At 46.2% G+C, this 27326-nt stretch overlaps 1 long non-coding RNA gene across 2 annotated transcripts in view; it reads right to left on the bottom strand.

Annotated features, from left to right (window-relative positions):
* LOC104911202 (uncharacterized) overlaps positions 1 to 27326 on the bottom strand; it is a 99559-nt gene that overhangs the window by 69981 nt on the left and 2252 nt on the right. The gene's annotated exons all lie outside the window — the stretch shown is intronic.

Here is a 27326-nt window from a genome sequence, read left to right on the forward strand (position 1 = left end):
TGGATGCTCACTGGCCCCAGGCTGGCTGCCTTGGTAGAAAGGCCAGAGGCCAAATAGGTCACAATGACTGAAGTCTCCATTGTCCTCAGGGGATCTTCTACAGCTGGCTGAAGTGTGCTGCAGTGCCTGAGCACTCATCTGAGCCTGTTTCTGCTTCTCCATTGTCTTTTTATCGTGACTGAGAATCTCATATCTTTCAGCAGAATTCATTTGACATTGAATTCAAGGAAAAAAAATACAGGAAAATTGTTAGGCTCTGATAAATAAACATTTTCAGGAACAATTTCATCTTACTGACTGTGGAAATGTGTGACAGATCTGAACCGAGGCAAATCAAGCGGACCACTATCCATATTTCATTCCGATATTGTGAGAGAAAGCAGCAGCAGCCAGAGAAATGGAAAGATCGACAGTTAATTGGAAATGTTACATCTGCTGTTTATGCAAAAGGCATAAATATTTATATCCTGAAGGCTGACTTTTGGGTTCGCTCCTCAGCAGGAAGAGATTTACATTTTGAATAAAGACTTTTTTCTTTCTCCTTCTCGGTAAACGTGAGCAGTTTATTATTCCTTTAAGCAGGAACCCTCAGACAAGTCCTCCAGTACCATTAGTTACTGCAGATTCCCTGGGGTTCAACTCAAACTACAGGTGTGTGCAGGCTGCAACAGCAGTCTCCCTGTTTATAGACAGAAAGAGAGGAGTGGGACTAAGAGAAAGGGCAGGAACTGTGATCCCAAATGAGAAGGTAGAAAATACAGCGACAATTCAAAGGCACCTGAGATGCTGAACTGATTTTCTAAATCGGCTTTCAGTAAGAAAATAATAGAAGTCTGTGCCTTGAAAACGTATTTAAAAATGGCAACATTAGCTGTTGATACAGAGCAGGGAAAGAAATACTGGGAAAATTTAACTACATCAATATACTGGATGAAACAGCCCTCACAACAGTGTGATGAGTGAACCAGCTAACAAAACTATTCACATATGCATTGATCCTAGAAAAGACAAGGTAATGTGCTGAAATATAGCAATATTACAAACAAGAACAAAAAAGTATGTTATTCTGCAAATCACCTTGCACATTATCTGGCCTTCATACCTCCTGCTTCTCTTCGACAATCCTTTCCCCTGTACGTACTGAGCCAGGCTTCATCTCCCCCCATCCCAAGCCCTGCTTTGCCCCCAGCTTGCTCACCCTCATCTCCCATGTCTGCCTCCCTGCTCCCATCGGTCCTCTCATCTCTGCCTGCTTCCATCCTGCCTGCCTCGATCTGCTGCAGGCTCTGCCTGCTTTCCTGTTCACCTCCTCATTGCTTTTCATTTCACCACACACGCTAGCACCAGCATCCGCCCTCTAACCTAGCATTTCCCAATTTGAGGCTCTCCTGCCTCACCCTCCCCTATTACCCCGTCTATTCCTGTTGGTTTCTGCCTCCATCTGTTCTCTTCTCTTCCCCCACTCACAATCTCAACCCTTGTGTTTGACTTATTGTATTCTCATGAGACCCCCAGATCTTTTCATCTCCGTGGATGCTGAAGTTATTTGCCTTCCTTCCTTCTGCAGCATCATTTCTTTCTCTGCTTCAGTCATTCTCTCTGATTATCCATAGCATTAAAGCTAAGAGTTACAAGTAAGCACTACCAAAGCATCCAGATGAGATGTGGCTTGTAGTGGGTTCCTCTTCTTAGTGCAACATCAAACACACTGGGCCATGCTGAAGACCAGTAAGAAGGGCACGAGTGCTGGACATCTACAGCAGTGCACCTTTCCCCCTATTTCCTGAAAAAAAAAAATAATGCCTGTTTCAGGGACCAAGGAGCCTCTGAAGATATAATCTCATTATTTGGAAGCACTTGCATGAGGAACGATTAGTTTTATAGAAGGAGAGCTGCTACAAATGAGAGAGACCTGACTTGAGTACTGATTTGTGCCTTCCTGGTACAGATTTGTCAATGCAGAGCATTCCCTCAGGGCCAGCAGACCAGGCCAAAGGTATGGTGGAGTTTACTCTCACTCCCTTTCTGGCCATCACTGGATTATGTCCAACTCTTTGACTCTCAAAAATGTAAGGAAGGAAAGCCTCAGGACCATGAGAGGGTATTGGCATTCTCCCCTGGTTTGCGCCTTGTTTCTAAGCTCCTGAAATTTCAAAGCAATATTTTATTTTAGTTTAAGGGAATTTTTGTGTGTGTTTTAAAATGGTTTTTCCTTTGGGAGTATTTTTGCTGGCTCCCATCATTTCCGTTGCCAAGGCAACTACAGCTGGCTCAGATGTGCTGTTGCCATGGCAACTGTCTGGTCCTCCTTTCAAGCACTGCAATGAAACAGGAATGATATTTGCATCCCCAATGCTGCATGGAACAAATCTCTTTCACCACTCGTTGGGAAGACATAAGACACTTGTAGAAAATCAGCACAAAATTCGATCTAAATCCTTTCGGAGAGGGTTTCAGACAGTTGGAGATGTGAGAGAATTGCAAAGAAACTGGGCCTAGGGGTGAGCTGGCTCTTCAATGGCATTTTCACAGTCTGCTCTGGGCAAAGCAGTGTACTTGGAAATACTTCTTTGAAATCATCCATGTGGGAAGAACACAAAATTTGCCAGGAATAGCTAATTCACATAAAAAAAGAACACACCTTATTTTCTCTGAGACTTTAAGAAAAATGATTGCTTGTTAAGAAACGTGTGGTAAAATACACCTTGGAATTTTGTCCTAGAGAACAGATCAAAGCTTGCATTACTCACAGTAGTACCCTGGGACGTGGCCAACATAAATTGCCAGCACCCCTCTCGGATGTGCACTGCTACAGACCCACAGAACACCCGTCCTTTCCTTCTCTGCTCCACCTCCCATGCCATCCATCCCACACTGCCATGTCCGCATGTGAGCGCTGGCTGCTGCAGGGGTCCTGTGCCAGTCCCACCCCCAGGCCCTGGCACACAAAGCGGCACGGCACCAAGCTGCCGGGAGCCAGGGCACTGCTGTGTGCCACACCACATCTGCCAGAGGTGGATTTCTTTTCAGCGGCACTGGGCAAAAAAGGGACAATTGCATGATTTATCCTGCGGGATGCTCAGTGCCTTTATTCTTGAATTTAACTTCCTCGTGCCAGGCTGTGCTTTGTTCTTTGTCTTCTCGTTTGTTCCTCTTTTTGCTGTCTCATTGCTACTGCTGGGACAAATCAGAAGGAAAGGCACAGGCAGGGCCGTGTGCGAGGCTCAGCTATTCCATCCTCTTCAGCTGTCTTCAGCAGTTCCCCCAAGGACTACAGTGGTCCTTACGTGCAACAAAAGACAACGACGGTGCAATGCAGTGCCACGGGGAAAGCACGGACGTGTCCCTGGGGAAACAAGGAGTCACCTCCTGTATGTTCCGTCACCAGCTGTCCCTGCACTGCCCTGGTTTTTATCATTTTGTTGGGCTGAGCATGATCTGTGAAGGAGAGCAGTGAGTCTGAGAATTCTGCCCCACAGCCCTGCACCACTCCTGCTGCTGCCCACGAGAAGTCGCCGCCCAGAACGCTGAATCGCTGAACCCAAGCATGTGCTGAGCCCAGCTAGCTCTGCTATCTTCTGCATCTGCAAAGACCAATTAAATGCAGCTCTGTTAGTAGAGACGAGTGGGAAGGAGCAGGAATAATTAAGAGCAAAGATCACAGCAGGCTCCAGGCAGCTGCTGCTAATTATTTATCTGCAGTGCATGGGCCTAGCTGCTCCTAAGTCACAGGGCACATTCAGGGCACCTTATTTTTGAACCGTTTTGCCCTACAGCACTCCATCCAATTCTGTTGCTGTCTCCAGGTCTTATTTAGCACACAGAACACTGTAGAAAATCGTGAATAAATCTGTTCTCCCACCTAATATCAGGGGAAAATCACTATCCTTGCTACAGAGAAGAGGCACAGAACGAGATGGAACTTGCCTGAATGCATGGCTTGGGATTAGGAAGCCTTCTGCTTGGCCATCACATCACAGCCCCGGGTCTGGGCACTTCATTTTTTGCCCGGAGCTTTCAAGCAGTAAGACCCCTCTGCCAGTGCAGTAAAAGCCTCAATACGTAACTCACAGATCAAGAGAGATTTCTGGATAAGGTGCTAAGTTCTGTCTGGTTTTCCTCCAGATATTTTGGGGGTATTCAACAAAACTAACGATTCACTTCACAATGATAGAATCAATATGCTTTGCCGTCATTTATGTTGGAAGGAGGACCGTAATACAGCTCTGCTTCAATTACAGAAGATGGAATCAATACATTTCACCTCCATTTATGTGGTTAAGGTCTAAGTCAGCGTGGCCCACCTTTTATTTATGGGGGTAGCCTCAATGCAGCTTGCTTTCATTTAATGGGGAGGAACTAATATGTCTTGCTTTCACTTACAGGGGGTGGGAAGGAGAGAATCAATACAGCTGCCATCCTTTATTGGGAGGAATCTACAGATCTCACCTTGATTTACTGGGGAGATCGATATCTCAACCTTCATTAAAGTGGGTGCTGTGTTGGACTGGATAAGGCTCACCTGCTGCGAGAGCAAATTGTGTGAGGATGCCTGTCCATATATGTGGAGATCATTCAGCATGGCTTTCGTGTACGCAAGGGTGGATGCTGTACAGTTCACCAGCTACTGCAGGCTGCATGCAGTTAGGTCAGCACTAGGCCTGGAAAGACAGGGGCAAGTTCCACATGTACAGAGTGGGGACACTGCCTGGCAAACCTTCCTGACTCAAAACTCTATCTGTGCTTTCCCATTTATGAGAGTAGCAGCTTCAATACAATCTGATTTTATTAAAGCATGTGGGAGCACGGGTTCAGTGTAATACATCTTCCTTTACAGGAGATGGTCTCAAGATAGTTCTTCATTTATGGTGGTAGCATCAGTGATGCTCTCCTTCATTTTAAAAGCTGGATTCTCTGTTCCTCGTCTTCTTTTATAGGGAGATAATATGAACTGTAAATTAATTGTAGGTGTAGAGAAATGGGTGTGATGTATTCCAGGTCCACATTATGGCAGTCTAAATCAATGTCTGGGAAGGAAGGGCTTCTCCACAACTCCTCAGAGCACAGTGAAGAAAGGGTATTGAGTATACGGGTAGGAAGAAAGGAAATGGCAAGAGCAACTTCTACACAAAGACTGCTGCTGGCATGATTTTTCTTTGCAGCATCAGTCTCTACAGAAATAGCTGATCTCACTGCATTTTAGAGCTGCTAATTCAGACCAGAAGTTTGCTGTCTTTCTCTCCAAAAGCCAGTAATCACCATCTTTCCAACCATCTTCCCTCAAAAGATCTCAAAGCTCAGCTGAAAAGAGTAAGACCTGTTCTCTCATCACCGACTGAACATCCACCTCCTCCCCACAACTGGAGGTTGTTGGAGTGCTCTGGAGACCACAGCAAGAAGCCTTTCGTATTTAGGCTGCTGAATTGACTGGAGCTCAGATTATCAGTGACCAGAAGTAAATGCCAGTTGATGCAGCCAGGGGAGCTGCATGATACAAGTTATGGGGCATCGGTACATTTCCCAGAGGAGATATGTCAGAACAACTTAGGAAGAAAGATCAGCCTAACTGCCCACCTTGTTGGGTTTCTCAGCAGGGAGCCCATGGACTGAAAGGACCCCGGAGATTGAACTGCCCTGTCACTTCTCATTACGTCCAGTAGCTGTACAGCACACAAGCACCTGCAGCTTCCATTTCAAGGTGCAAAGATAAAAATCAAATGGAGCGCACTTTAATAACACCATAGAAATGCAATATATTGAAAACATGACAATCCCTGCTGCCTTCTTTTGCTGGGTGGCCAGGGAAAGTGGTAAGGGTGAGGTGAGGAACCAAAAGCAGACAGGTTTTGATTTAGGTCTGCCGATTCTTTTGGCTGATGAAAAACTGCAGCAGATTTTTAGGAGGCAGAAGATAGAATGTGCATTTTCTATCCCTGAAGTTTCAGGCACATTTATTTTCATCACTGCATCATATCTGCACCACTGCTTCTACACAAGCTGGCTGCTCACGTACTGTACTTAAAACTGTGCCTTTCTCTGTGTCAAGTAGGGCTTTTCATAGTCTGTCCTTATGTATCACACTGGGTCAGCTAGATAGATAGGCTGAATATGAGAGTGCCTATTTGCACGCAAAGAGACTTCTATGACAAATAGGATAATTCCACATAGAGTTTCATTCTGTTTCAAGTTCTCCATGTCTCTTACATTCTTGCCCTCAAATACCCTGCCTCTTCCCTCTCTCTGCTTTTGTTAATTCAAAGTTAAACATCAGTGTTTTTGATTCTGCCTTTCTTTATGCCTCAGATTCCTGGCTTTGCCCCCTACCCCCCTTCTGTTTCTTCCCAGAGTCCTCCGTTAAGATGCCCTTCCTTAGACCTCCAGGTAGGCTCCTGTCTATTGTCCAAAATTCTGAGCATCCAGGCTCAATGACCTCCATAAACACTTGTATTACATCTCTTGCTGGTCTAACCAAGCAATAAATTAGAGAAAGAGTCATTCAAGTAGCTTTTTGCCTTAAACCTTTTTGAGAAATCTTCAGCAGCTATGGATGATTGTGTGAGTTCTGCTGCTACTGAATTGTTGAGGCACACAATGCAACTAGTATTGCCCATCATACACAGATGAACTCACGGACTGTGATTTGGAGAAGGACCAAACACACAGAGGGGATCCAACAAGCTACCTCGGAAATTATTGTAAATTCCATCCAGAAGTGGATATAAAGCATGGGAAGGAATAAGAATATCCTCCTTAGGGCAGAAGTGTGCCTTAATTACAGAATGCAAGAGACCACACGGTATGTTGATGGACTTCTTAGAATAACCAGCATTAATATCCAGCTCTCACATGCTGCTTTTTGTTAGATTTCGAAGTGCCTCACCAGTGGCACAAAAATGATGATGCTTAGCCAAAGCCAGCCAGTGGCAGAGCTACAAATGCAAACCAGCTGTCCCAGTGTCCCAGGAGAGCATGCAAGTTTCTAGCCGTACTTCCTCCCATAAAAGGAGTAAGAAATGAGTTCTGCTCCTTGCACCAACTCTGTGGTGTAAATGAGCACAAGAGCAGATACGCATTCTTGCAGAGGTCCCCCTTGTTAAAAAAAATTCTTTATTTTGTAGTTTTGGCAACTCTTCTCCCAGGCATGTATGGTAAAGGCTGTGTGCCAGAGGTGCTCAGGGTGAGTTCTGTGATCTGTGATCCTGCAGCAGCCTGCACCGGCAGCCACTGCACAACCAGAGAAGTCTAACCTGCGCAGGGAACAAAGCCAGCTGCTGCCTGCCTCTGACTTAGAGATGCACCAACTCCTTCTCTTCTTTGTGAGCAGATGAGCAAATATGGTGCAGTGATTGAAAGGTGTTATTTTGTGATCTGCAATGTATTTTAACACCTTTTCAGCATGAGATGACCATGCAGGCTTTTTGCGCTCTTTCCATATCTATTTGATTGTGCTTTCAGAAGCTGTAAACAAGGACACAATAACAGTCTTCCGTCTGCACAGAGCCTTGCTCTGCATTATTCATACATTTCCTTCCTGTTTCACACACTCATGTCAGTCCTCATTCAGGCAAAATTCATGTTAAATGATTCACGCTCTCTTTCTCTACGTGTCTTTCTCTTTTTCCCTGTCTTTGAAATGGGAATGAGAGAAAAAAAAATGCAAAGAAAGAACCCGTGATTAGACTCCTCTCTCTCTTTTTCCTTTTTCCCTCCTCTGTCAGACCCTGATTCTCAACAAGACCTGTACCTTGTCTCTTGATTTCAGCATGTCTAATAAAGAAGAAAATGAAGAAGAGCCATCACTGTTAACAAGTCCCATCAGTATTGTCCCATTATGTACTGATCTATCATAATTTCTTGAGATTATAAAAAGAAACCCCTGTCTGTACATCCTTTTTGCCCCTAGCAGAGATCACTACTATTTTCTTTTCCCCTTCCTTTCTCTCCCCTTCCCATGGGACTTCTTCCCTGAGAAGATTTCCCACATATCCTAGGAGCATCCTTGGAGTATTAGTGGCAATTGCTCCAGGGCTTTGCATTTCCTGGGTGCTGTGCTGTTCTGTTTTGCCACTTTCATTACTTGACATTCATACAGGATTAACAGAAGGGCTAGCAAGAAGGCATGGCTTGCAGCATTTGTTATACAGGGATGAATCCCAGCTTTGTGGTTTATCTTTTTTTGACATACATGATGCAGATTAACACATAGTTGCTTGACTGTGACTCTCCAACACTGCATTAGAAGACTACGGTGCTGCTGACAGGCTGAAGGAAGAGATCAGGGAGAAAGGCAGGCCTGACACAAGTCTCTCTGATTGCTGAGACCTGTCTTCACTGGTACTTTGGCTGGCAAAACAGAAAAGCTGTCAAAGCCCAAGATGATTTTAGATTACAATGCCAGTGTCTAAGAATGCACTTCTCTATCTTAATGTGACTAAAAGTTTGCAACCATTCCTCACAGAGCAGAAAGCTCTACTGCCACCCCTACACTATGTCATACTCTACCCACTGCATCAGGAACTGTTCCTTGAGTGCACTAAGAAACTGAAACCAGTGCAGAATGCAGATGACTGCCAGTTGAATAGACTTTCTCACTGGGAACCACCAGTGCTTGCCAAGCTGCAGTGGGTGGCCATCACTTTTCCTGGGGAATGTGAAATGCTCCTTTGGTTTGGAAGAGCCCTGAGTGAGACTTGTGTAACTGAAAGACACCCACCTCCCACTGAGACCTGCCATGCCAGCCCTCGGCAGAGCACTGCCACTCTGGGGACAGAATGCTCCTGGTAACCCCATAATGCCTGGGTAACCCCATAAAAAGCATCCTAGCTTAGGGATTTGGCTTTCTCCTTCTGGTTCTGAAATAACATTTGTATTTCACATTTCATCTGTTGTGTTTTAGGCTGTGCTACAAAAGCCACCGCCTTTACTGACTTCTGGAATGAGAGCGCTCCTGAGGGACCCATCAGTCTAGTCCAATTATTCTGTTGTCTTGTTTCTGAAACTGGCTCTTATCAGATACTTATGGGGAAGAGGACCATGCTGCTGAAGACAGATGGGTTGAGTATGCTAATGTTTTGGTCATACAATTTTCAGTTACCAAATTTTGTTTTGTAGAGACTTTGTAATGTTGCTGAGAAATTATCCTTTGTAAAGGTTTTCAGTATTTGTACTGAAATGTGTCCTTTTGCACTGAAAAAATCAGGGAATAAAGGAAGCAGGAAATTATTTTTTTTTCTGATATTGATAGTACATGTTCTTCCATCTTTCTCATATTTGTCCTGATTAGACACTTTTGAAACAGTCTGAACACTTCCCTGTGGTCTTTACAGCTTAGACACCTGTAGGCACATCATGATGCTCTTTCCCATTGGCCAACTTTTCTAGCATCACCAGCCAAAGGAAGCTGTCTGGGGCAGAGGAAGCTGTGTAATTGTGAAACTGTGAAGCAAGACCCACCAAGAGGATTGGGAATCATTTAATCCCTTACCAACTATGCCCCTTTCCATGCAACCCCATTTTCAGAGACATGATTATCCTGATATCCGGGTAGCTCACTTGGGCTTGCCCTTGCTAGACTTTATCAATCTCACTACATGACACACATTTCTGAGTGGCTTGTTGGCTCAGCCAAGATGTCAGACCCACTTGCATGGAGTCAGAGCAGCTTCATACTGGCCTCCAGCAAGGACAGAGCAATATCCTGGCCCTACCTGTCTGCCATCCCAGCATCCTGCTCTTTCTTTTTGGTGAGGGGGAAGCACTGACATCTATAATGCTCCATCTTCTGTCCCTCTTTCCCTTTTTTGCAGCTGAAAACCCTCAGGGGACTCAAACCCACCTTCCACACCCAACAGCGGTTCTGGGGAAGGGAGGGTGGAGAGGGAAGGGCTGCAGCCTGATTTCCAGCAGGAATGCACTGTTTTTCAGAGGGACTGTATCCAGGCAACCCACTTCCCCTGCCTAAGACAAGCGCACACAGCTGGGACTTTGGAAAACTGAGAAGAAACCATTGTAAAGTGCAGCTATGGGGAGGAGGTGGGGACGGTGTAAGGAGGGAGCCATGTTATTTTGAGCAGATTATTTCTGCTTGGTATCAGTGTAGCATGCAGGCAAGCTACGGTAACCAATGGAGCAACCCAATTACTCCTATCTAGCTCCTACAAAGAGAACGGAAACAAAAGCAGCTTCCTCATCCTCATGCAGTAAGACAAGAGAAGGCTTACAAGGGAAAGGCTTGCTGTGCCTCTCAGGCAGCAGTTTTCCAGCTGAGGAAGGAGGAGGACAGTGCAGAGTAACCTTTCCTGGAGCATGATGCGGATACATTCCCTATTGCTTGGAAAGCTGAAATCCTGCATTTGTGAGTACCAAAACCACAAAGAGACAGGCACACAGTGGAACATGAAGGCAGACATGGCAGGAGCCCTCAGTCCTCACACTCAGGTCCTCATCAGCTGAACACATCAGCTGTTATTACTTTATTTATTGCCTGAGTGGCGGTTGCAGTGCTTTGTACCAATAACAGGTGAAGGTGGGTTTTAGATACTTGCTCCTGTTTTGACCACATCTAGAATATGGTCCCATCTTAAGACCTGCCCAGAGCCCTCCCAGACAAGAGGCAGCACAGGCTGCAGGCAGCTCTCCCAAGCATGGGAGAAGTCTCCCTTGTAGTGTCTGTCTTGGTTCTCTTCTTACAACTTAGAACTGCCTTCCTCCAACTAACAGCATCTTCCTGTCACTGGAAGCTCCCACCTGACTAGAAGAGAAGAGGTACAGCCTCCATGTGGATTTGTGGGCCCATGGCCACTTGGTAAGAGAGCCTCAGACTTCTCGGGGAGGTAATAAGTGCTCTTCTTGTTTTCTTGTTCTCTCAGCCACGCTCCAGCAGTGGACACCCCCCTTCACCTCACTTAGCTCCTTCTGTATACTACAACTCTTCTTATCCTTTCTCCTCATTCTTTTATCTGCTCTTCCTTTGCCCTGTCCTCCTTCCTCCTCTGCCTCCTTCATATGTTCCCCTACTGCACTCAGCAGAGCTATGCAGGAGGGGCTCAGGCATTTCCTCATCCCCCCAGTGCCCCTCTTTGAGCACTACCCCCTTTGACCGCCCTTTGGCTTTTTTCAGCGCCTTCTAACCCATTGCTGAGTGGCTCACAAAGTGTCATTGCTAGGAGGAGAGAAATAAGCTCCAGGGGGCTTGGGAAGAGCATTAAGGAGCTAAAAATAACCGTGGGTGAACTCTGAATGAGCCAGAGGCCCTGCTCCCCCCGGCCACAGCCCCAGCTGGTGCGGGCGGCCAGAGGACAACGGGCCGCGGGGCCTCTGGCCTCAGCAACTCCACTCCCGCCCCTCAGCTCCACTGCTGCCAGGACCGGGATTGCCACACTGCTATAGAAAGAGGCAAACAAAACAAATGAAAAGGAATCTGCCCCAAAATAACCCCTCCGCCTCCTGGCACCACATCCGCCACAGAAAATTTTGTGAATCGGAGATGTCGGGCAGGAAAAGGCCTATTAGTTCCCATGGCTGTCCGTGCAGGGGGATGGGAGAGAGTTAGGTTAGTGCCAGATTATCCCCTCCGGCCTCCTTCAGTCAAGCGTCTTCAGAGAGGAGATCCTCCTTAGCCCCAGCAGGCAGACGCAGCTCTCAGCAGCACAGCTCTGAGCAGAGGAGCAGGGGCAGGGAGCAACACACGGATATGGCGATCGCAAAGCACCACGATGTCATGTCTGATGTTGGATAAGATCTAACTAAGAAAGCAAGAAAGGCTCGATATGCTTTCATTGTCCTAATCCCTGACTTGGGAGCTTTCACCAGCTCGTATTAAACAACACAGAGCAGAGGTAGGTGTTTCTAACATGGCTGGGAAAATGACAGCAGTATTACTAATTCCAACACTCATTATAAATAGCATTTTAAAAACCTACATTTAAGTGTAAAGATTGCAGAGGCCAGCACTCCAAAATAAAGATGTGAGAAATGCATGTGCAGCACTACAGACTTTCACTCCCATTTCTCGCCCCAGGCTCCAGCTGCTCTGGCACTGCTGGGTGAATGAGGACAGCACCAGCCTTTCTTTCAGCCTGTGTGGGGCCAGCTTAGATTTCAGCACCTACCTATCTATCTATTTATCTATCTATCTATCTATCTATTTATCTATCTATCTATCTATCTATCTATCTATCTATCTATCACCAATCTATCTATCAGCACCTCTCCACCCTTCCTACAGCCACAGGCAGAATACAGACCGAGGATTAAGTGCCATCTGAAAACTTGATGTTTTTCCAGATGCATGTACTACTAAAGACAAACAGTGATGTACAGCTTTCCAGTGGGTTTCACAGCTGTAATCTGACAGCTGAGAAATGTCTGCATGCCGAAATAATGATTCTGATCCAGGTTCCAGAGGAGAGTCCTTCTGTGATTGCATGTGCTTCTCCCAGCTTCACCAGTGTTCCTATGGTCCTCTTGCTGTCATTCAGCTGCTTCCCCATCCCTGCTGCTACCTTCTGCACCTTCTTCTTGCTTGTCCCTGCTATCCAGCTTCAGCATCTCTCATGCTCCAAAAGCTTACAGACAGGGACCAAAGGACAGTAACCAAGTGGGGAGGATGGAAGTAACAGGGATGAAAAGCACGATCACGGCTGCTGCGACATGCTGTGATTCATTTCAAGGTTTAGGAAGCTTTATTTCTGTAACTATTTATACTGCGAAGAGAAAATAGATCAGAGGATAGCAGCTCTGCAGTGGGCAGTGAGAAGGGGGTGAGATCCTCACAATTTCTGTGCATTCCCATCCCCCTGACAATAAAATACTAAGGACTAAAAGTGTCTGCAGAATTGGTTACTCCCAGTGTGCTGCCTGCCTGTCTGTTGAGCACTGTGCAGCCACAGAGGAAAGCAGCCCATGTGGGGAGTTCATACGAGCTGATGAGTCTGCCCAGTGCTCCAAGTGAGGGCATTGCCTGACCTAACAGCCTTGCTGATGCCTATGCCCATCCACTGCTATGCTATAGAAGTGTGGCACCCTGGACCAAATCCACGCAGGGACCAGGAGATACATAACCAATCTCTTTTGGCAGGGCTAGCTCATAAAAAGCACAGCAACGGGACACGGTGGGCCAAAATCATAGCTAGGAGGACGATTAGCTATTCTGATGAAGGATAGAATTTCTCAGCAGAAAGCCTCAGGAACATTTCAGTTAACATCTGCCAGGAGTGCTCTCCTCTCTGGGAACAAAGGAATGACTGGATGATCTTCCAATCCTACCTTCCCATCCTGTCATCATGCAAACTAAACTCAGGCATCAGTTTAAAATGTGATCTGCAGATGCTCTTACAAGATGCTTCCTGATTTTTTTTTCTTTCTTGTATATAAAGGGATCTTCTAGCCAGGGAATTGCAGAGCTGAAGCCAAGTCTGTGAGCAAAACTCTACTCAGTAGCAATATGATTTTAAACTCCCAGCACCTGAAGCTGGAAGGCTGCCATTCTGCTGTAGTCCCAGAGAACAAACCAGACCAGCCTTTTTCCACTGCAAACGCCATTAAGATACCACCCTTTTTTCAAAAAAGCAACCTGAACTGTATCAATGAGCAATCTGGTGTCCAGCAGAGAAGTGTGACTCATTCTTTCTTTGTCACAGTCACAAAAGCCACGACAAGACAGGGTGCCTCTGATGGAAGGGGACAGGAGAGGGTGACCCTGAAGGTCATCCTATATAAGCCTTTCTTCAGTCCTGCGTCCTTTGCCCAGCAAAACAGAGAGGAACAGTGTTTTCAGCACTGAGATAAAGGCTCAAGAGACTTGAATTTGTCCCTAAATTGCCACAGACTGCGTACAGCTGAATTTATCTCTTCTATTACTTTACCTGTAGCACACAGACAGTAAGATGCCTTAAACACAAGGAAGCCATAGGATTCACTGAATGATAATTGCTATCTCAGGAACAGAATATACATTTCTAATTAACTGGAAGGATCATTCTTTATTACCTCCAGCCTTTGTAAAGTGCCTTGACTGCTCTGGACGAAACATGTGATCTGCAGTTAGCAGTGCACATTATTAAATTAGTAATTCATTCTATTATTCTATATGCCAGTGTACTTATAATGTGCTGGTCGCTTGGGTTTCCACATGAGGAATGCACAGTATTGAACACTAATTAATGAAATCAAATCCTTTACACTACATTCTTGTAATTAGAAATGCTACAGATGAGTTTGAAAATGATATTGTTAACAAAACAACATATGGCTTGCCTTGTTCACAAGCTTTTCAAAGCTGCAGTTGGCGATATAGTTTGGGATCCCCAAGACAAAAGATGTTACATAAATATCAATTCAAAAGTATTTCAACAGTTTCTCTTGCCAACAAGAGCCCCAAGGCTTGCTGCATACTTAGCATAGTTGTTTATTTATTACTTTTACTATTTTTATTGTGACTGTTTGTGAAGCCAAATAAAGCAACATATTAATTATGATTAAAGACTCTAATATATTTCCTTTAAAAAGTGAAATGGATTCCAATGACCACATCCCAGTTTGGGCAGCTCATTTCTGATTTCTTCAATTTCCTCTCATTTCAGCCAGATATAATCTCATTCCTCCCTTTGTTAAAAGATAGCACCATTAAACATTTGCCACATTCAAACTAAGAATGACTTAATTTCAGCAATGGGATAAGCAGTTTCTGTATTTTGTTCACAAACACTTGGTATATTTCAAAATAAAATGTTTACAGAAATACTTACTTTTCAAGCACTTGCACTTAGAGATCGTTATTCCTTCTCTTTCCATTTCTTTCTAGCCCAGATTCCCCACTCTAACCAGGCTGGGGAAGACTATGGAAACCAAAAGTGGCTTTAAGAACCTTTAACAGTTCAGTAATTGTGGGGCTAGGGTCAGTTCAGCTGCTGATCACTGTGCTAGTGCCAAAAGCCACCCAGCACCTGCAGATCTGTGCCTGCATAAACCATGTGAAGAGAAACCATCCACCAAACGAAGACTGGGAAGCACGGCAGTGGGATGAAAGGACAGCAGTAGTAAGAAATGAGGATTTCTAGAGGCTTTTTTTAACTGCTGGATAGAGAATCAGCTGTGATTTCAATAGCCACATCGACCAAACTGGACTGAACCACCTCCAGCACAGGAAAAGCCTCAGGGAGGAGATGAAAAGTGTAATTAATTAATGCTTGTTAAAATGCTTTGAGACCCTCGGATGGAACACACTAGAGAAGTAGAAAGTCTTAATTATTTTTATCATTGATATTAGAGGCGGAGTAACTGATTCTTACTGAGGTACCATAGTCCTTTTGTTCTGAGTTCAATCTGCTCTGCATATGGCAACTGAGACCAAAGTACAGCTGGAGAAAAATGGTGAAATGATAATCTCAAAAATGTGGTTTGTAAAAACATAAAAACATCTTTTCTAGGACATATTTGCTCAATGCAGTCAGAAAGCCTTATGTCAGACCTGTTGTTAAGTAGAAGCCAGGCTATGGCACAAGCACACTTTAGAAATGGGCACAGAATTTGTCTTTGTTTCCTTCCATGGCAGTTATTTTTCCCTTATTTCTCCTGACATTATTTTGCAACAGGAAATGTAGCTTATTAGCTAAATGGCAGCAAAATATTCATAGTGACATTATCGGAGCTGACCCCATGAATAAGCACAAGGAGAGACTGGCTAGCTTAGCAGTACAGGAAAACCGACTCCAGATCCTTTCACCTCCATGTCACCAGGTCCAGCCCAGTCTAGATTGATAGTTGCAAAAATGCCATTTGACAGCTTTCTGGCACTCTAGACGAAATGAACTGGGCAAGGGAAGGGTGGAAAAATCTCAGCCTGAGTCCCACTGGGACAAGTATCAACGCTACAAATGACACAGCTTGCCAGCTCAGAAAAAGAGGCCATTGCATTCCTCAGACACATGACTTCCAGGAGGGCAGGAGGCATAACGTTAGGCCTACACTGAAGAAACTTACCCTGTCCTGCATTTACCTTTTAGATTCCAAAGTTAACTTAGTGCCTTCCATCAGAAAACTATCCACTTTAAAGAACAGAGGAGAGACAGCAGGTATCAGCCAGACAGGGAGAGCATTATTTGCAGGCTGTTTCCTGAAAGCAGCTGCCCTTAGGAGCGTGCCTCAGGACAGAAATGTGAATTACTGTTAGTAAATATCTGCAATAACTCAGCATTACTAAAATTCTTCTGTATCTTGCCACTGTATCCATCCTTATTTTGTTCTCTACATGAGGCATACCTTGTTTGAAATAAAATGTAGCTAGACAGAGGAAACAGAACTTCTTAGTGTCCTCACTATGACACCTGAGCATTACCTGGTCCTTGATATATTTTTCCTTGTGATGTCATGAAGAGGAAACCCTTCCGTTCTCTCAAATGCTGCAGTCTCTCCAGATCTTGCTGCTGTTACATATGTACCTCCTGTGTACAAGTCTGTGTGTTTGAAACAACTGTTTCTGGGAGCACTGTGCAAGAACCATGCAATTCTGGCACTCTGAATCGGGGAGAGAAAGCAAAGCAGTCAAAACTTTCAGTTCCCTTATAGTTTGGAGGCTGTGTAGCTGGGGGTTCTAGCAACAGTTACAAGGCCTATATGAATTATAATATTTCGAAGAACAAAGTTATCATTGGGTACATCATTTCTTCTTTTGTTTCTGATGAGAATGCAGGACCTGCTCAGAACAGTGAGAAGCAGTATTTCTGGATACCTCTCACTCAGGTGGAATTGGCTCTGCCAGCTAGATCCAAATCATAATGCTGAGAAAAGGTGAGCAGACTTCCCATTAACCAGCTCCAACAAAGCAAATAGTGACATATGCTGGAAGCACTCAGCCTTTCTCCTCCTGTCATATCCTGACATCAGAAAAAGCCACTACTGAGATCTGTTACTGATAGACCACAAGTAAGTGCTGCATGAAGTATGACAAAAACCAAGGGCCTGAATTTGCGTTGAAGCTGCCCTGAACTCTTATCACTTGTAATGAAGTGATTATCCACTTTCTGACATTCACTAGGAAGGTTATGTAAGTGAAAAGAGAGGAATGAACTCAGATGGTCTTTGTGTACAATTCCTTATGGCACTTGTATCTAACAAATGTCATGGTAAAAGGGTTAGACAGCCCTGCTTTTTTTTCTGCAAGGTGCAAGGCCACAGAAACAGCTGTTCCTTGGTACTGCAGCACTCCAAAGCCAAGCTTCAGGTCTAATTGTCTCCTCCTTGCCTCTGCAGTGCTATGGGTCCTGGATTTACTTCCTGTGGCGTGACGAAAAGCACAGATCAAAGTTTTGAAGCTTGGACACAGCAGCAATAGCAGGCATAGCCCAGTGGTGTCCACCACCACCATACCAGAGGAGATGGAAGGAAGGCCCCTGTCCCATTTCTCAGCAGGAGCACACAAGCTCCTTAGCAGCCATGTCCATGACTGGCACGTGTGCAGGCCTTCAGCAGAACCCACACTGGTACAAACAGCAGCCAGACCCTCCGACTGAGGAAGAATTGAAGCATGGAGGAAGAGAAACCCAGATTCAAAAGCTACTTAGACACCTAATGATGCAGTGAGATGCCAGCTGGTATTTCCAGAAAGCATTGTTTAGGCAGCTAGGAGACCAGCACAAGTCCGTTCTACATCTGCCTACGACCAAGCAGCAAACCAGCGGGATGGAAGCAGACAGGCCACCTGAGGAGCAGCAAGGGCCCTGTGTCAGCTGCTTCATGGGAGCATCTCGCTGCCTGCTCTTCACTGTCGGCAAACATGAGGCACTCTGAGGCTAATGGAGGAAGAATGTCTGCTAATGAAGCAGGAGTGAACTATCTCAGGTTCCGCAAGGCATACGGGAGTGTGAATGGTTATGGCTCCGCTGGGCTCTGGCACAAAGACTTACAAAGTGAGCATTACAGTTCCTAGAAAGAAACCCAACAAACTGGGAAAATAAAGCATTCTGACCTACTTCCATCTCCATTAACCTACTCCTTCCTTAAAAGCTTGAGCAGAGACATTCGCATGTTGCTAGGCTCTATGCAGCAGCTTTGCAGTCCTGGATTCCAATTGCGTGCAGCACAGCAGCATGCTGTGGATACAAAGACAGCCTCTCCCCCACCCCCTCAGACAGGAGCCCCAAGAACTGGAAGGCTGCTGCTGCTGCTGCTCTCTGCTGAACTCAGCTTCTGTGAGCACCTACATGCAGGCTGGCAGGTCCCCCTGCACCCAGAACGAAGCCCAACCCCTGCTAGGTCAGAGCTGGGCCTTTCAGATCCAAGGCACAGCTGGGCTTTGTCTAAACCACACTGCACTGGTAACCTGGCACGGAAGATTGGAAAGGCAAAAGGAGATTTGTAGGATTTTAACAACGGAATGTGTTTGTAATTCCAGTGGAGCTGAATCCAGGAAATGTCACTGTTCTCAGTGGGAGCTGTGATCCCTGCAGCCAGCATTGGAGGCAGTGACCTCCGCCAAGCAGTGACTGAATTCAGCTCTTAGATTCAGTTTAATCCTGACCTGCAGCTCCACCTTTTAGCCTCCATCTTCCCAAATTGCTTTGACAAGACACTGAACTCCTGACCTGTAGAATCCCCTTTTATTCCAGTTCTGATCCCCCTCTGTCTTCTTCCACCGTTTCATCACTGAGATCTGCCGAGTCCACTCACTCTGGATCTGTGATACCCTTCTCGTTCTAATGCTGAATATTAGTAGTAGATATACCGTTCTCAGCAGAAAAATCCTGTCTACCGATTGCTGTCACTGCCTGATTTTGCTGGCCCCACAGTTCAGTTAAACTACACCCTTCCTAATCTAAAGTGCCTCCGCTCCCACCGCTCAGGGCTCACCCTTCCTCCAGCTGTGTTGACGCACCTCCCTCCTAAGAGGCTCTCAGCATACTCTATTCATAACAGCCACAGCCTGCAAAGATGCTGAAACAGGAAGCCAAATGACTGCTGCACGACCTTGGGAATGCAAATTCCATGTGTTTGCGAAGTCAAAGCAAGACATTTCCTTCCCCAGTCCCTCCTCCCTCCACAGGCGTGCAAGCCACAGCTAATGGGAAAACACACAGGCACACACAAAGCTTTGTCAATACTAATTGCCAGGAGCTGAGGCCCAGTCATCCTGTTGACTAATTTGTCAGCAGCTGCTGACTCAGCAATCTGGGGGACAGCTTCTCTCAAGCGCTCAAGTGCATTGGAAGTAAATGGCTCTTATTGTTCTTTCCTTCCCTTCACTCTGGTGTCTGTATTTGTGGACAATTCCTGCCCTAGGCTTGACCTTGGCTTCAGCAGTGACTGAAGGGGTTCAATCGCCAGCTCCAGTGGGCCTCATTAAACTCTAATGGAAGGAACAGGCTGGGCAGTGGTAGGAGGGGGGGGAACATGAGAGCAAGGCTGGAAGCAGCCTGTGCACCATCAGGGCACAGAGGAGAGGGCTGACTGAGTTATGTGTGTTGTGTGGAAGAGAGACGTGTGAGATCAACAAACAGGCTCCGTCTGGAACAAACATCCCGAACCCTGCCTGCCTGAAATATGCAGCACTTCCTCACTTAGCGCTGCTTTTGCCCTTTGCTTGAAGAGCAGATCTGAGCGTGAGCCCAGGCAGAAGTCCTCCAGCCAAAGGGAGAAAGCAGTGCTGTGATCTGCACAGGGAAGAGGCGCACACAGCACAGGCTGGCACTGGGCACGGGAGTACAGACACCTGCAGCCCATCCACACAGCCACACGCACGTCCTGCTGTGTGTGCTGCTGCAGGTACCCACCTGGTGATGCCAGCAGCTGGAGCAGAGAGAGAAATTATGGATGTCAGCTTCGAGGGGGATGAACCTATGTTTGCAGAAAGGCTGCCTTAAAACAAGAGGCAGAGAGAGAAGGGATCCCAGCTAGAGCCCCCTGGAGCTCGCAGTGTCGTAGATGGAGGAGCTCTGCGTTCCTGGTGCAGGTGGGACAGCAGAGCACACATATCTCTGCTTCAACACACAGCTGCCAAAACTACATGACAGCTGTGTGAGCCCAAGAAAATGTCTACAGAGCACACACCTACACCGAGGGCAGACAGGTACCCCCACGCACTCATGTATCCATATGTGGGGCTTCTGAGCGTGCCAGCACTACATGCCTGTGTTGTCAACATCCCCATCGGCGTGTCCAGCTCTGCAGCATGCCTGACTTAGTCTGTCCCTCAGTGAGCTGTTAGCAGCCCTCCACACTGACTCAGCTGAGAGCAGCAGAGCCGGGTCCCTGCTAAGATGCCAGAGAGCAGAGAGCGTTCCTGCCCTCGCTGTGAAGGGAGTCCTGCTTTGCACATAATGGCAGAATAGCACAGCCAGGGATTCTGTTGGAGTTTCATCTGGAGCTGATTAAATAATTCATTATCAATAATATTGTGAATATTGGCAATATTTGCACTGAATAAACATTCGCAAATCCATTATTTAGCCAGCTTTGGCTCTGTCCCATTTAATTTAATATGCAGCTCGATCAGACTTTGCTACCAGGTAGGAAAACAGGCTGGATCGGTGAGACACGTGGGTGCCAGCAAGCAGTAGCCAGTTCCCCCATCAGCAGGTGGCATTTATGAAATTGTCTTTTTGTGAGAAAGATCTTTGCTTTTCAGTGGTTTTTCTAACCAGCCTGGGGATGGTAAAGGTGCTTACTGACAGGTTCAGGCATTTACAATATGTACAGTTCCTGTCTGTGCATTTTGTTTAAATTTGTAGCTTTACAGCCTGTTCACAGAAAGAGTGCTTTTGTTCTTTTTTCATTATTACTAAGTTTGATGTGTATGCCCTGCTGTTCTGTACAAACGACTCTTCTTTTGGAGAGTACGCTGCATGTTAATAACTTGAGTAGGTCCTCCAAAGACAGCAGGCGTGTTTCCTTCAAGATCACTGCTTGGAGAAATCCCTAGAAAACTAACCTTCTCGTCCTCTCCTGGTGACTTAAAGTCTTTCCATTCAGCTATGAAATAAAACTTTGCAGGACAGTCCTGTGCTTTCTTCAAAACATCATCAGCATAGCCTGCTCTGCTCCTGATTTGCAGGAGATTGGACAGCTGTTAGGCTGCTAGAGAATCTACTTTTATTCCAGACTTTCTGAAGTCTACCTTCTCCATCTTTCTGTCCATCTCACTTTTGTTCTGAATCTCTCTTCTCCTGGGAATTTCTCGGCTCTGCTAGTGAGTCTGCATCCTTTTATATGGCTCATAAAGAGCTCATGGATTCCTGAGAGGTTCGGGAGTCCATAATGAATAACTCAAAAACTAATCATATGGCCTCATAAAAATACTGAGAGGTTCTAATTTCTACTGAGGACAAATCATACAACTGTGGCCCTCCTAAGTCAAACTCATTTTGAAATAGGATGTTCCAACAAATCACTGGAAGACTTTTTCAAAGATAAAAACCTTCTCATTTTCCAGACCTCTCCTCTATTAAATGTCTCATTCAGTTCACTGCAATCTCTCTCTATTAGGCATGATACCAAACACTAAAAAATATCAGATAGAGAGGAAGATGACAGTGATGATGCTGGAGTACAAATTGTCACAGAAAATTACTTTATAATGTTAAATTGGACTCGTGGCTGTGGTCTCCTAGAAGTGGATATTTATCACAGCACGACAGACCCTAAATCTTGGCTATATTCTATGTATGCATTGAGTTCAAGGGCAGGGGACAGAGGTGGCCTTAAACTTCCTTTGGTGTAACTGGGCATGGTGTGCTGGGTTCTCTGCTATAAATTAAAGCTGCCCAGTGTCTCACCAATGGGGTAAATTCTTGCTGGAGATGTGAATCAGTCAAATATGTAGACGCAAAATCAAAGCCCTTTACCTGTTTCCCCCATTCTGATAGATAAATGGGCATGCATAGCCTGACTGAACCATACACTTCTCTCTGTCCCACTGGGATCCTCCAGCAGTTACTCTAGTGCCTAGGCTAGGAACCCACCACCACAGCGCTGTGACTTTCACCTGCTCAACCAGCTTCAGAGAGTGAGAGCAGTGAACTCCTCAGAGTGTACTGGACACCGAGAGAGAGTAGATCAGAAGAACAGAGGGGGGGAAGAAGAGGGGAAAGGGCAGGGGAGGAGAGGAGAGGGGAGGCATGAGGCATCAGCCATCTCGCTAGAAATCTTGTTCCGGTTTCACCACCCTCTCTGTAAAGAAATTTTACCTAATATCCAGTCTGAACCTCTGTTGGCACAGCTTTGTCATCCTGATGAATCCTGTCATCAGTTACAAGGGTGAAGAGACCAGCACCTCCCTCTCCATTTCACCTCCTCAGGAAGTTGTTTTGTTCCTACTGAAAATGCCTTCCAGTTCTCTAAAGAAATGTCAGCTTTTGTTTCCTTTCCTGAGAACTGAGGATGTTTCTTTAATGCATGGAGAAGTCATGGAAAAGGAAAACCCCTATTCATTTATTTTAACATGGATACTTTCATTTTGTCTATTAAACTAAATAGCTTCATTGACCATCATCTTCTCATATGGAAATTATGACTGCTATCTAAAAGTTGGAGCCCAACAGAAATAGATGAGGATGCAACCCTGAAGTTCTGCAGTCTCTCCTTCTTTCTCCCTCTCTTTTGTCTTCTTTTTTTATTTTTAATTCTTTTTTGCTCTTAGTCCAATATCCTCATTAGGCTCTTTAGCAAGAATCAAGAATTTCAGTAGTACCCATTTTAGTAAAAGCTGGCTAGTCTGGATCCAGGGCTCTATGCCTCCCACTTGGCTTCTATTTTAGTTATCACTTACATATCCCTCAATCTCTACACAAGATTAAGCACACAGCTTCCCAGACAGCCCTGTCCAGTCAGTATAAAACTGCACCATTGCCTTCCCACCTCTTTTCTTCCACTTGAGTTTATCCCAAAAGAGTTAAGCCGTGCATTACCTCTGCATAAAGCACTTTTCTGAAGGTAGAAAAAAGAACCAGTGCAACTCCTGTGGATTTAGGAGATAAGAAAGCAGATTCCCATCAAATAAAACAAGTGATGTCACTGGAAGCCACAAGGACACAGGCTTTTGTGCTCCCTTCTTTCTCGTCTTACCTGCTCTCTCTTTATCTTGGCTTGAACAGAGAGTCCCTCAGCCTCTCCTGCCACTTCCCAAAGGGGCCCAAATGAATCACTACAGGCCACTTCTCCTTAGGGTTACTGCCTCTGGCAGTGCAGCTCTGGGGGGAGCTGGGGTCAGCATGCAGCTTCCATGTGGCCCCATGGCAGGAGGCAGTGCTGAAGCCGCACTGCAGACCTCATCTCCTCTGTGCCATGGAGTGGGCAACAGTTTGGAGGAACTCATTTGCCAACAGTATCTAGGCACCGAAGCAACATTAAAACACGGGGTACACAGCTCCTTAAAGCTTCTTTTTTCCTTAGCCCAGCTTTCTCTGAGGGTGGCTTTTTCCTCTGGATGTTGCCCTCCTCTCGTCCTACCTACCCCTGTCCCCAGCCCTCCTGCATGCCTATTTGGTCAGCCTCTCATGGCCTCGGCTCTGACAACTGGAGTCACTGACACCAACTTCAGTGCCACAGGGTGGGCCTGTGTGGTGATGTTTGAGAAGCTGATGGTTATGAATGCTTTGAGTTAACGTTAGGGGTTCGCTAGAAAAAAAGAGGAGATGCCTGTCTGGATTGCTGCTTTCCTTCCCCAGCACACAGCTCTGGCTCAGGACAGCAGTGCCCTCAGAATCCAGTGCCCTTTATGCAGGGAACTGAGCAGAGCCTTCTCACGCATGTTATTTTTGCATCACAGTTGTTGCAGCTAGGCTCCCTAAATCCGCTGCAATCCAGAAAGAGGAGATTCCTCCTCTGCCTGCCCTCTCACCTCCTCTGCGACCCGGGCCTGTCACTGAGCTGCAGCTTTGTTTGCTTGGGGAATTACACGCTAAGATGGTCCTCCATCCCCCTCCCCCTACCTCCAGGCATAAAAACAGGTAAATGCTCAGGAGCTAATCCCGTGCAGAAACTTCATTAAATAGACACAACCGGTACCAGTGGCTTGTTTGTCTGAGGTTCCTTTCCTTTTTTTTTTTTTTTTTGCATTTGCTATCTTTGGAAAACTAATCCTCTGGAGTTCACCCAGCGATTTCAGTCACCTCCAAATAATACTTATGAATAATCTTAATAAATCCACCCCCTAAGCAGCAGCATTGCTGCCTAGCGCTGAAACACACAGAACACCTCAGCAGCTCTGCTTCAACTGATGCTCCTGCTTATCTCCATGATAAATGAAAATGCTCAGCATGTTCACAGAGCTCCCGGAACAGCTGTTCTGGGCAGTGAGTGGGCACTAGCAAAGGGGAAGGACTTCAGCAGGATGTGACTCGCAGGCTTCCTCGCTTCCTCAGCTCCCAAAGCAGTTGCTGAGCACTTCTCACAGGGCTGCTCATGTCTGGGGTAAGAAAGCCACATTCGATACGTGGATAGCTATAAACACAGAGAAACTCCTTGATTTCTTTTGTAAAAATACAGCTTCTCATCCAAATATTGTTCCTAAGCAAAGCAGCAGAACCTGGGACACATTCTCACATTTTTGGTGCCTGCTCTGATGGTCCCTGAAATAGACAGGGCACAGAGATTCTGCTCTCATCTGTTTGATTGAGTTTTTATGTGAAGCTGGAACAAGTAACAAGAACAGACTCAACAAGCACCATGCACCCTCAGTGCCACCCAACCCAAGCCATTTTGAGATTCTCTGATTTTAAGATCGGACCATCAGCGTGATGCACCTGTCTCTGCCCCAGAGCTGATGTTCAGCAGCCTAACTCAGTGTCCCCAGACACTACGCAGGGCTCTTGTTTTTAATGTTGCATTCCCCAGGAGATTGCAGACCCTCAGGCATTATGCATGTGAGGAGCTTAGAGTTGATCTCACACTGAACACGTTTCCTCCACTTTGCTCCTGAAGAACCTCAAATGGGAGGCAAGTTCCTACCAAATGAGTCTTCACACAGAGATTCCTTCAGTAAAGTCTCCATTTCCTTCAAAACAACTCAGTAAGAGGCGCTTAAGTATTATCAACCTCTAGCATTTCTGAGGGGGAAATTAAGGAAAAGTGTGATGCAACCGGTTTAAGGCAGATATACCAGTGGCAAATCAAGTATCAAGGTGGAAAAGGACTGGAGAATTCTTGCATGTAGATCCTCTGTCTGCACGGACAGACCCTTCGAAGTTCTTTTGCTTAATGATTTAATTACAGCTTATCATATGCTCTGAAATATCTGTGTGACTGACATTATGTATATTACCACTTCAGCTGGTCTCTATGCCTCACGCGAAGTAGCTGACACCAGAGCAGCCTCCTTATGTGCCACCACTGAAATGCAGTCCATGCTGAGGCTGGCTCACATCTCCTGACTGCTTTCGGTGTTCTCTGTCTCTCAGGGGCTGAATGGCTGCATATCAGAGCTGGCACAAAGTCAACTTAGCACACACACACACAGAAATAAAGAAAGGAAAAAGAACTTTCAGGAAAGATGCCAGGGTCTTGGCCTTGATTATACTAATTGAGTAGTAAGGCAGTTCCAAACCAACAGAAATTGATAGAAGTTTGTACTGTTGCTGCTCTGTAATATTGGAACTGGCACAGCCAGAACTGGGCACAGAGAGAGAATCCTATTTCTAATACAAGCTCATCCTTACTTACTGCCATCTCTTCAGAGTCAAGGCAAGGTTAAGCCAAACACTAAGAGAATTAAGAGGTTTGCAGTTTTTATCCTACATTGACCATTTGGCCTCACCCCTTCAAGCACCCGATTAGGATTTTCCTGGCTAACCCTTCTCCGAGACCCCTGTGAGCCATGGGGGAGCTACTGATTTCGGGGGGCTTATTTTTGTTCTGCTGCCCTGCGTTTGGCTCTCTGAGATTCTGAGTGCTGAAGACAGGGGTCAAATGAAGGGGGAGAGGCTAAAGCAAACTGCCCATGGGAATTTGCAGTGCTGAGCTGAAGGGAAGGCAGAAAAGAATGAGGAGGCTGTACAAGAAACAGCTATGAACAGAGGGCTGAATATATGGACAGGCAGGGTAGGTTCCACTTGAAACATCTATTATTTGAGCAAGAGATTTCAGTCTGATGGGAGAAAAGGTAGGGAGAAGACTGGCAGAGAAGACAGGATAACACTGAGGGCAAAAGAGAGAAAGAGCTGTATCCTCATTTTCTTCATCATTCATATTTCTAAATTGTGAAGCCTCTTGACGAGCAAGATGTCTGCTCTCCTTACATTTTCTTTCCACTTAGCCTATCATAAAAGAAGATTAATCTGTGCACAGAAGGAAATGCAACCCATACATTTATAAGGAAAAAGACTGAGCAATGCAGATGCACGCTGACAGATACACTTGGAGAGATACAGACACATGAGTGAACAGCCACACAACTCGCAGGGACGGGCAGAGGAATACCATGATGCACACGTGTGCAGCAGCAGCCTGGCACCATGAGTCAACGCAGCTCCCAGTGCCTCCTGCCAGCTCTCCTCTCATCCCACAGCGAGCAGCCTCTCCCCAGCTGAGGCCTGAAGGCCACCCCCGGCCCCAGCATGGCCCCCGCTCTGGGAACTACTCTGCTGCCCCAGAGCTTCGTGAGCTCCCTGCAGTTGCAGGGCTGGGATCTGGCTAATCTGCGCATTATGTCTGATCTCCCCTCCCCACAGCGCTCCTGATGTGCGCTGGTTACATGCAGGACGGCGGGACACGATGAGCTGCGCTGCAGATCTGCGTACATGACTCCACATTCTCCCAACACGTGTTTTGCTCAGTGACAATGCTGACACAGATCCTGAGTATCAATGGTGAAAGCTGCAGACAGTTTCCCATAAGTCTATTTCTGGTGCAACGCAAGTGCCTGAGCATCAGGCTGGATGTATATATAACTCCACATTTTAATCCAAAGAGGTCAGGAAAGAGAAGCACGAAAGCCCTTCTTGTGGCAGATGGGAATTTGTGGGGCTGCCCGAGCTGCCAGGCAGGCCGAGAGCTGCGGGCGGCTGACATCACGGCTCCCTCCTGTCCCGGCTGCCGGGTGCTTCGTGGCCATAACCCCTTCCTGCCTCCCCCTCACCGGGCAACTCAGCCACAGCCGTGCCTCTGGCACTGTTCTGTGGCCCAGTGCATGCAGCCCTCAAAGAGAACGGCTTCTGGCCGACCGCTCTGTTTTCTTCCAAAAGGAATAAAATGTATCGGCTCTGGCAAGAGAAGGCTAAAAGACGTGGGAGCCGTGTCACCTCAGCTGTGGAAAAACACAAGCCCCAAACGAAAGCCTTGGCATTTCTCATGCAAATACACAGATAAGAGCGCACAAGGACACAAACCTGCTATAAACA

This window comes from Meleagris gallopavo, chromosome 5, assembly GCF_905368555.1.
Source record: "Meleagris gallopavo chromosome 5, MGAL_WU_HG_1.1, whole genome shotgun sequence".
NCBI lineage: Eukaryota > Metazoa > Chordata > Aves > Galliformes > Phasianidae > Meleagris > Meleagris gallopavo.